The 10,608-nt window shown below is 42.2% G+C and overlaps 1 long non-coding RNA gene across 1 annotated transcript; it reads right to left on the bottom strand.

Annotated features, from left to right (window-relative positions):
• Window positions 1-639: 639 nt before the first annotated feature.
• On the bottom strand, window positions 640-8,998 carry LOC311117204. The gene is made up of 4 exons (XR_014611574.1): window positions 6,730-8,998; window positions 6,392-6,520; window positions 1,904-1,988; window positions 640-775 (listed from the first exon to the last, which is right to left on the bottom strand). It is a non-coding gene; the product is annotated as an uncharacterized lncRNA (long non-coding RNA).
• Between the last annotated feature and the right edge of the window lie 1,610 nt (window positions 8,999-10,608).

Genomic DNA, 10,608 nt, shown 5'->3' with positions numbered 1-10,608 from the left:
CGATTGAGTGCTGAGACTCTGCTGTAGAGCTCGTCACTTCCCCTAACTGGGAGGGGGCCAGAGACAATTACTCGATGCCGACACATCTTTCTAGCTGATTTACACGCTGAAGCTATGTTGCACTTGGTGACCTCTGACTGTTTCATCCTAACATCGTTGGTGCCGACGTGGATAACAATATCTCTATACTCTCTACACTCGCCAGTTTTAGCTTTAGCCAGCACCATCTTTAGATTAGCCTTAACGTCGGTAGCCCTGCCCCCTGGTAAACAGTGTATGATCGCTGGGTGATTCGTTTTAAGTCTAATAACCAAAAATATTAACGTGATTCAAGCATTGCAATAGAAAAAAAGTAGTCCCATATTTTGCATTCAAGCAGGTTGATTATAACTAGAAGTTATTTTCAACTGCCGTTTCATGCCAGCATGATAGCTGTACTGTTCGTTTATGGTTGACCTCGGTACTTAGTTGTTGGTATTCGCAAAACAAGTTCAAAGTATGTGAATGCATGCAACTCGTTGCACCGAGTTTACAAGTCGTATTTCCGAACACTCAGAGGTCGAGAACAAGGCATTACATCCAACAAAGCTGTGGCCTCCAGGGACACAATGCTTTATGGGTGATGCAGTCCCTCTTCACAAATATGTCTGTTTCCTGTGACCTCACTTCTACTGTGTCTGGTGAAGTCTGTTCTGGTTAAGATCCAGGTCAATCATCCCATGGTGTGGAGTTGAAAGACAACCAGTATCTCCCTCTAGTATGGAAAGTAGGAAATCTGTTAATGAAATAAGTAGCAAAACTAAAGATTTGATCACAGTGACAAACATGTTCCTACAAAAAACTGGAATAATTAGTTATACAGTAATCCCTCGTTTATCGCGGGGGTTACGTTCCGAAAATGACCCGCGATAAGTGAAATCCGCGAAATAGAAAACTTTTTTTTTTTACAATTAGCAACTATTACATGTATACAAATACAGTGACTCACGTGTAGGCCGTTTCACTGCTCTTCAGACTGGGCCGCTGCATCCTGACTGCGCTCTGCAGTGTTCTCTTCTTCTGAAGCCCGCGGTGCAGGTGTGTTTGTTCGGGAGAAGAACATAGTGATAGGCAGCTGTTGTCGCTCTTTTTTCTTCTTTGCAAAAAGATCCTTGTACACCGACATGCCACCATCGATTACGTTGGAGAACTGTAATGAACGGCTCATCAAAGGGTCCCATTCCTCAGCTACTCGCTTAAGTTCAGTGGCCATTCGCACCATGGTTGCTAAGCGACCAAGCGTTAGTCCTTCCTCCTCATCTCTCGATTCATTGATTCCGTAATGGCGAGCAACGGCTGCATAGCTTTTACCTTCCCTTAGCATGTCCAGAAGTTTAACTTTATCTGAGATAGGTAGCATCTTCCGCCGTTTGGGCCCATCCGCAGGTGCTTTTGTCGGTCCAGGCCGTTTCGTCGACATTATGGGTTTAGGAGATGTTCGAAATTACAAGATAATTTGGCCAACTTAATGTAAATTTGCCAAGCTGTTTTATGTACGTACACATAACTGCACGAGACGACAAAATGATAGCACAATTCGTAGCATGTTTTGATACAAGAAGCGGGAGTGAGTTTTTAGCGAATCAGAATGCAGAGCACAATGCACCAAAAAAAAAAAAATGCATTATGAAAATCCGCGAAATAGCGAATCCGCGATAAGTGAACCGCGAAGTGGCGAGGGATCACTGTACTTGTCAATAACCTACAATCTATTTATTGCCTGTTGAATGTTAAGACAAATGTTAGAGACATTTACAGTATGTACAGTATGTTATTCTCCCTAGTGATATGACTCCATACTCATGTCATGATGTCCACCCAAAGGGTGTATGAAATATATTATGTTACAAAATGATGAGCTCACGTTATCTTGACTGAGAAGACTCCTCCTCAAGTGTTGCTGTCCTGGAACACACCACTGCTCCTGTAGATGGCGTCCTTCTCCTCCACTAGATGGGGAATTACAGTAATTTATACAATGGGTGGTTTGGAATTCTCATTGTTAGAGCCTATCCTGCCCATGATACAGTGGGGAAAAAAAGTATTTAGTCAGCCACCAATTGTGCAAGTTCTCCCACTTAAAAAGATGAGAGAGGCCTGTAATTTTCATCATAGGTACACGTCAACTATGACAGACAAATTGACAAAAAACAATCCAGAAAATCACATTGTAGGATTTTTTATGAATTTATTTGCTAATTATGGTGGAAAATAAGTATTTGGTCAATAACAAAAGTTTCTCAATACTTTGTTATATACCCTTTGTTGGCAATGACACAGGTCAAACGTTTTCTGTAAGTCTTCACAAGGTTTTCACACACTGTTGCTGGTATTTTGGCCCATTCCTCCATGCAGATCTCCTCTAGAGCAGTGATGTTTTGGGGCTGTCGCTGGGCAACACAGACTTTCAACTCCCTCCAAAGATTTTCTATGGGGTTGAGATCTGGAGACTGGCTAGGCCACTCCAGGACCTTGAAATGCTTCTTACGAAGCCACTCCTTCGTTGCCCGGGCGGTGTGTTTGGGATCATTGTCATGCTGAAAGACCCAGCCACGTTTCATCTTCAATGCCCTTGCTGATGGAAGGAGGTTTTCACTCAAAATCTCACGATACATGGCCCCATTCATTCTTTCCTTTACACAGATCAGTCGTCCTGGTCCCTTTGCAGAAAAACAGCCCCAAAGCATGATGTTTCCACCCCCATGCTTCACAGTAGGTATGGTGTTCTTTGGATGCAACTCAGCATTCTTTGTCCTCCAAACACGACGAGTTGAGTTTTTACCAAAAAGTTCTATTTTGGTTTCATCTGACCATATAACATTCTCCCAATCCTCTTCTGGATCATCCAAATGCACTCTAGTAAACTTCAGACGGGCCTGGACATGTACTGGCTTAAGCAGGGGGACACGTCTGGCACTGCAGGATTTGAGTCCCTGGCGGCGTAGTGTGTTACTGATGGTAGGCTTTGTTACTTTGGTCCCAGCTCTCTGCAGGTCATTCACTAGGTCCCCCTGTGTGGTTCTGGGATTTTTGCTCACCGTTCTTGTGATCATTTTGACCCCACGGGGTGAGATCTTGCGTGGAGCCCCAGATCGAGGGAGATTATCAGTGGTCTTGTATGTCTTCCATTTCCTAATAATTGCTCCCACAGTTGATTTCTTCAAACCAAGCTGCTTACCTATTGCAGATTCAGTCTTCCCAGCCTGGTGCAGGTCTACAATTTTGTTTCTGGTGTCCTTTGACAGCTCTTTGGTCTTGGCCAAAGTGGAGTTTGGAGTGTGACTGTTTGAGGTTGTGGACAGGTGTCTTTTATACTGATAACAAGTTCAAACAGGTGCCATTAATACAGGTAACGAGTGGAGGACAGAGGAGCCTCTTAAAGAAGAAGTTACAGGTCTGTGAGAGCCAGAAATCTTGCTTGTTTGTAGGTGACCAAATACTTATTTTCCACCATAATTTGCAAATAAATTCATAAAAAATCCTTTTTTTCTCAATTTGTCTGTCATAGTTGACGTGTACCTATGATGAAAATTACAGGCCTCTGATCTTTTTAAGTGGGAGAACTTGCACAATTGGTGGCTGACTAAATACTTTTTTTCCCCACTGTATATTTAAGCAAAAATGCCTGAGAACCTGTGCCAAGGGCCCGGGATACAGCCCTTGGAGGGAGATGTCACATGATAATTCACAGGTTCTCAGGCTTTATTGCTTTTATAAAACAGTTGCCAACATATTTATAAAAACACGAATGACATTTTATAATTAAAAACATTATTTTAAGGAGTAAATTCGTTTTTGCATTCTGAAGTTGCTACCCAAGCGGGCTGGTCTTTAGTTCTTTTCTCATTCTATTCATTCGACGTTGCTATGCTAAACAAATCATTGGCATGTAGCGAGCTAGCAGAGATTCAATGATGCTGACAGACAAGAACTTCCATAAATAATGATCTAATAAATATCAAATAGGCGTACATAGGCTGCACTGCGCTAGTTAATGAATTAATGGACTTCTGAGTTTTTACGGTTTCCATGGTGAATTACAAGTTTCCTGTTCATCCTTGGCCTAGCTAGCCTACAGGCACTGGAGAGATCACCATTTGTAAAATGATACATTGTTGTACAGGTCGTAGTGGCAGACAGGTAGGTTTATACATCCCTCAACTACTACTACTACTAGCCTTAGCACCTGTAACTCATCAAGGATGATTTTAAAGTGACTTTTGATTTGTTTTATCCACTATTGTTTGAAGAATGGTGCCAACAAGAAGAGGAGGAGGAGGATATGAAAGAAATTAAACAAGAGGAAGAGCAACTGGACCAGGAACCGGAGCCTAGCGTTAACGTTAGACATGCAGAAATCAGTAGAGCTGCTATAGATGACATAGAAAACGGGAGAAAGTAAGAAGCTAGCTACATCAAGACAAACCAACTGGACAGTGAAGTGCTTTCTGGAACGGCTGTCAGAATAGGGGATAAACATCGATCAGGCAACTTTTTCAAAACCGGAGATGGGGTAATATTCTCTGGTGCTTCTAAGCCACCACGAGGACTGCAAAAGGAGACCGATATGGAATCAGCAGCGTCGCTGGACTGCGGGCCGGCCTAAACCGCCACTTAAATGAGCCTCCACTGAGCGGTCTTGATGCCTGGTGAGAGATACTGAGTTCCATAGCCGCGGGAAGTAGAGGTGCTGAAGCACCCCCCTGGAAATCAGAATTAAACCAAATATATTTTTTAAATTAGATTTTATTTTAATATTTTTCCCCCCACAAAAGTGGTGCACTGGGCCTTTTTTTGTTTGTTTGTACTTTTACCACTTTTTCTCCCCAATTTCGTAATATCCAATTGGTAGTTAGTCTTGTCCCATCGCTGCAACTCCCCTACAGACTCGGGAAATGCGAAGGTCGAGAGCCAAGCGTCCTCCAAAACACGACCCTGCCAAGCCGCACTGCTTCTTGACACACTGCTCGCTTAACCCGGAATCCAGTCGCACCAATGTGTCGGAGGAAACACCATCCAACTGACGACGAAGTCAGCTTGCAGATGCCCAGCCCGCCACAAGGAGCCGCTAGAGCGCGATGGGACAAGGAAATCCTAGTCGGCCAAACCCTCCCCGAACCCGGACGACGCTGGGCCAATTGTGCGCCGCCTTATGGGTCTCCCGGTCACGGCCGGCTTTGACACAGCCTGGGATCGAACCCAGGGCTGTAGTGACGCCTCAAGCACTGCATAGTGCCTTAGACCACAGCTCCACTCAGGAGGCCTTGCACTGGGCCTTTTAATTGTCCTGTATTAGCTGACCGATATAGCTGTCTGCAGTGCCAGCGCGGGCAAAAATATTTGTCCAGCCCCACCCCGTCGACAAAACATCCTAACAGCTTGGTGCGACAACAAGGCAGTTGTTCCTGAGAAACGGCGCCTAGCTGTACTTGAGACCCTGGCGTTAGTGGCTGTGCTTGAGACTCCGGCGTTAGTGGCTGTGCTTGATACCCTGGTGTTAGTGGCTGTGCTTGATACCCTGGTGTTAGTGGCTGTGCTTGATACCCTGGTGTTAGTGGCTGTGCTTGATACCCTGGCGTTAGTGGCTGTGCTTGATACCCTGGTGTTAGTGGCTGTGCTTGATACCCTGGTGTTAGTGGCTGTGCTTGATACCCTGGCGTTAGTGGCTGTGCTTGATACCCTGGTGTTAGTGGCTTTGCTTGATACCCTGGTGTTAGTGGCTGTGCTTGATACCCCGGCATTAGTGGCTGTGCTTGATACACCGGCGTTCGACAGCTACTTCACTAATTGCACACTGAACGGAAATGTGCGATTCATTGTGTATCATAAATGAATAGCTGTCGATGCTGTGACCATCCCAAAATGTTTTGTCTTTGTGGTTTATATTCTGATCTGATATATTGAGAGGTTACTTCATTACTATGAGGAACCTACATTACATTAGAGGTAGCCTATTATTTGGCATTGACCTGCGCCGTTTTCAGAATCATGGACAGCGTCCCTAGAAACCAATGTTCTGGAACTTTCAACCAGCGCTTTGGCAGTTTTGTTTTAAATGGCATTGAATATGAATAGAACTAACGACCAGAGAACGCCTAAAATTGCACTTGACAACCAGTTAGTGAATGATGCATCACGTTTTTCAGAAAAATGTATGGTTTGGGAATGAATTTAGCTTTTTAATGCTGGTAACCCGTTGCTATGACCACGTCACAGACATGATAAAAAGGTCATAACACACGGCCTCATGTCTTATTGCTTAAATAAGCAGGGATAAAAAGGGGGAAATAATACGTATTTAATCAATTATTTGACTAATCTGTGTCTAAAAAGAAGATTGACAACATCAAACCTTTAGGGCTTTGAGGTTTTCACTTGTGAAGAGTTGAAACAGTTCAGTCCAACATAGAGAAGAGACAATAACACCATGCAGCTTTAGGGACACTGCTGCTGGAAAGACATTAGCATCACCTGTGAAAACCTGTGTATGACGTTATCAGAACAAGCAATTACAATTAGCCTACATTAATTACAAGTTGAAGTTGACGTCATTGGAACTTCACTCTGAATAGGACATGAAGAAATTCAATTTACATCCTAAATTACTGTATACATTTAAATGAATTTGATTACCATTATTAGCTACAATAACTAACAGTACACAGATGGGTCATGCACACACTGCATTACCTTCATACATTTGGATCCAGTGAAACTCATCCTGTTGCCTGTGTCCAAGGAACACTGGAATGCCAATGGCACAACCTTTTCAAGAATATCTTCTTTTTTACTTTCAAATCATGGATTAAAGCAGTGTACTTCCTTAGGTTAAATACTGATGAATATAGTCTTGATGAAACTTATTGATCCCCTCCCCAACAAAAAAATGAAAAGATAAAACAGCCTGTCCCAAAAAATGCTGACAATTTATTTTTAAAGTCCAGTAATAATCAATAATAAAATAAAACAATAACTGCTCCCCTAAGGTCGATGTCCGTGCACCAGTGGAAATATCATTAGCATAGTAAAAAAAATCCCATAAAAATCTGTCTGTTTAAGGTAGAGATGTTGTTTTTTTTTGCATTGGATACGTCTCAATCCACCGCATCTGCCCATGTCGCACTTCTGCATCTGCGGTGAAAGGTGACAGCGCTAGAGCGGTGTGTCAGACCATGAGACATCCCGAAAATCGGTCTACTCACAATATCAACTATTATGAATTATGACCCCTCTATGGAAATATGAGAGACTCACGAACATGTAGGTTGTTTTGCTCTGCTATATGGAAAACAATTCCATATAGCTTAGTAGAACCCACCCCCAGTTTATTTTGCCGAATTCATTCTTCAGGTTTCAAAATCAGGACCAGGCAAGTGAACGCGAGGCCAAGGGAATCAGCAAAGACTATTCAGACTAAGGAATAGTTAAAGGAACGGCATGACTAAGATAAACTGTGAGGTAGCAAACTAATATAAAGAAGGCAAAAACATACACATGTCAAGGTTGTTGGAACGCTTTGGAAATAGCCTAAACTTCAACAGTTCAACACAAGTGATACTCTTCATTATACTACAGGGTAACTATGTGTCACAAGCACCTACTTCCACAACAAAAACATTTTAGCTACATTCATTAGCGTAATACCACTGTACTCTTCCTAGTTCAGATAACCTAAATGGTCAATAACCATTCAAATATTGCCTTGCTGAATCGTTCAGTCATCATTCTGAATACAAAAGCAAAAGGTGGTAGACCAAAAACATGTTCAGACACCTGTTTTTGAATGGGCTGTCAAGACAATTGTATAACCAAAATATATCAACCATTAAAATGTCTGCACACTTTAGCTTACACAGCTACTGTTTCACAGGAGTTGGAGCTGCTGAATATCTGTTCATCAAAAGACCCTATGTTCCAACTCATTGTTCATGTCAATATTTGGCCTACAATTATATGAATCCTCAATGGCTTTCCTTCTTCCTTTGTCTACACTATCTGGAGAGCTTTCAACACTGACACTATTTTTGGTGCATCCAAAAAGGACAGCCATTCCCAAGTGTGATTCGTCTTGCACATGCCCATGGCTTCAACAGCAATACTTATTGAATTGGCTTTTGCCTTTTGCAATTGTTCTATGATTTCCAAATCCTTTCTGCATCGATCATTTATCTTTGACACTTGCTGCAGGTCGATCAGCAGCATCTTACAACATACCCTCAGAAAACTAGCTAGGAGTAACTCAACAATCTGAACGGTCAATTGAAAAAAGTCTGGGTCTGTCCACATGGTAAGCCTGTCAAACACAAGGTCCTTGGGTACCTCAATGTCATCAAACAAGCGTACATTTCCTTCAACAAGGTCTCTTGCATCTTCCTGCCATTGCTTGAGCTTGGTAACAAGGGTTTGGTATCTTACTTCCATGTCCAACACATTTTCCTTCAAAGTCAAGGCTCTCCAGAGAGGATCAATGATTATCTTAAAAATCAGACCCAGAGCTCTGCATCCTGCTTTAAATGGTTGAACCTCCAAACCAGCAGCAACTGCTGCAAGCATACTACTCTCATCTTCATAGTCCCTGGTAAACGCAATTATATCATCATGGATGCTATACACCCCAGCAGCATTATGAAACAGACCGTCAATTCTGTTTCCACTGGATGGAGATAAGGGCACTTCATCAAATTCTCCTTTGCTGGCCAGAAAGGTTGTGAATGGAACAAGATAACCGTCCATTCCCCATCGCTGTTCTTGGACAGCATCACTCACAGTATTCCCCAATCGCACTGTTCCAGACTCCAACTCTGTTGGTCCAACATCAGGAGAGCTGTAGACTCCTACTTCCTTTTCTCCTAAAATAATATTTTCCCAGAGAAGAAGAGTTGTGTTTGCCTGGTGAGCCAAGCCGTCAATCAAATGTAAACCACAAAGGAGCTGATTCACAAGGGACATCATTGTCTTCTCAGCGTGGCTAAAGCTATCATATTCCTCAACTATGAGTGGTAGGACATCTGATCTGTATCTAGCAAGGATTGGTTTGAAATTATTATCAGAACCAATCTGAACATTAAAACAGTTTTCTAATTTGGAAAAAATGCATCTCCTTCCATGTACCTTTTTACATGTTAAGATTTTATGGATATATGTCCAGCAAACGTTTACTTGGTTGTTCTCAGAGTCCGAGGCTTGTTCTATGACCCCAGACTGACGATCAGACTCTTCCTTTATGAAGATGTCAGCAGATCTATTCTCATGGCCGAGTATTGCTGTCTCATCAGCAAACCGAGATGTCTCAGTAAAGACGCTCTCTGTCTTTATACTCTGAGGAACTTGTCTGGCTCTTTCCCATGTGTCTGCCTGCATCTTCCTTGCTATTAAAGTTTCTCTTATTTTCTTTTCCCTCTTGTAATCCAGTGGCCTTTCTTTTGTTACATTTGAAATCCCAGAACGTTTCCAATGAGGCGCCATTGAGAATCTTTCTTTTAGCAATTCACATTCTCCTTTTCTGCCTTTCAATCTCCACCTTCGACTTTTCATTTTCTTTTTGACTGATCTTACGTTGTGAATTATGTTTTCAAGGAGATCTATGTTTTTTGGGAAATCAAGATCAAAATTGTACTGGAGAACAGCATGGACAATCTGCCTGTAGGTTCCACACACTTCGGCCGCAAACTTTGCCACTTCAAGCATTACACCTCTAGTCAATAAACGGAAGTCAAGTTTTTCTTTTGCCTCAGCTTTTGATTTCACATCAAGGTCTAAACCTATTTCCTTACAGAGGGGGTAGAGGTCCGTTGTTTTATCTTCTGTTGCAGATGTCATCAAATATTGGTCCCTTGTAGGTCTGTGTCCTGCTTCCTCATCAGACAGTGATACATCTGTGTCAGTAGAGATGGTCTTCATCTTAACATGCTGAGTTGATATGATGTCCAGATTAGGTTCATCCTTGATACCGATGTTAGTAGGTCCATTCTTGAGGGCAAGTGTTGTTGTTTCAACATCTGTTTCATTAGACATGGTCTCTTTGACATGATGAGGAGTTACCTGGCTGGCATTAAGGTCAAAGTTAATCAGAGAGACAGTGTTGTCCTGTTGAGCCTTTTCATACTCAACCAACCCATTTTCCTCAAAGGACATTATAGGGACACACTCCTCCTCCTTCTTTATAACCAATTGCTGTATTTCTACATCTTTTTTCAATCTCAGATTAAATGACACAATGTCATTTAAAAGCTTGGAGCCTACATGTGTTTTTGATAAAGGAATTGCCCTTGGATCAGGAAGTTCAAATACTTTTGTTATCAAGTCAGGTCTTTGCAGTCTGGCCTTTCCCATCAAGTACTTTACTTTCGCCATAGTCTGAATTGCGAATTCATAGCGTTGATCATTTTGCAAACCAAGATCAAAGTTGTAATCTAAAATATCACAAATGACATGTGCGTGAGATATATTAATCTCTTCAGCAAAATGTGAAACCTCAGTCATTACCCCATTAGTCAGTAGATCTATGTCAAGTTTCTGTTTCGCTCCAGATCCAACATGGAAATCTACACCTATTTTCTTGCAGTAGGG

The sequence above is a fragment of the Coregonus lavaretus genome (genome assembly GCF_964263955.1).
Source record: "Coregonus lavaretus genome assembly, contig: HAP1_SCAFFOLD_156, whole genome shotgun sequence".
Classification (NCBI taxonomy): Eukaryota; Metazoa; Chordata; class Actinopteri; order Salmoniformes; family Salmonidae; genus Coregonus; species Coregonus lavaretus.
This window is presented reverse-complemented; position numbering and strand designations above follow the sequence as displayed.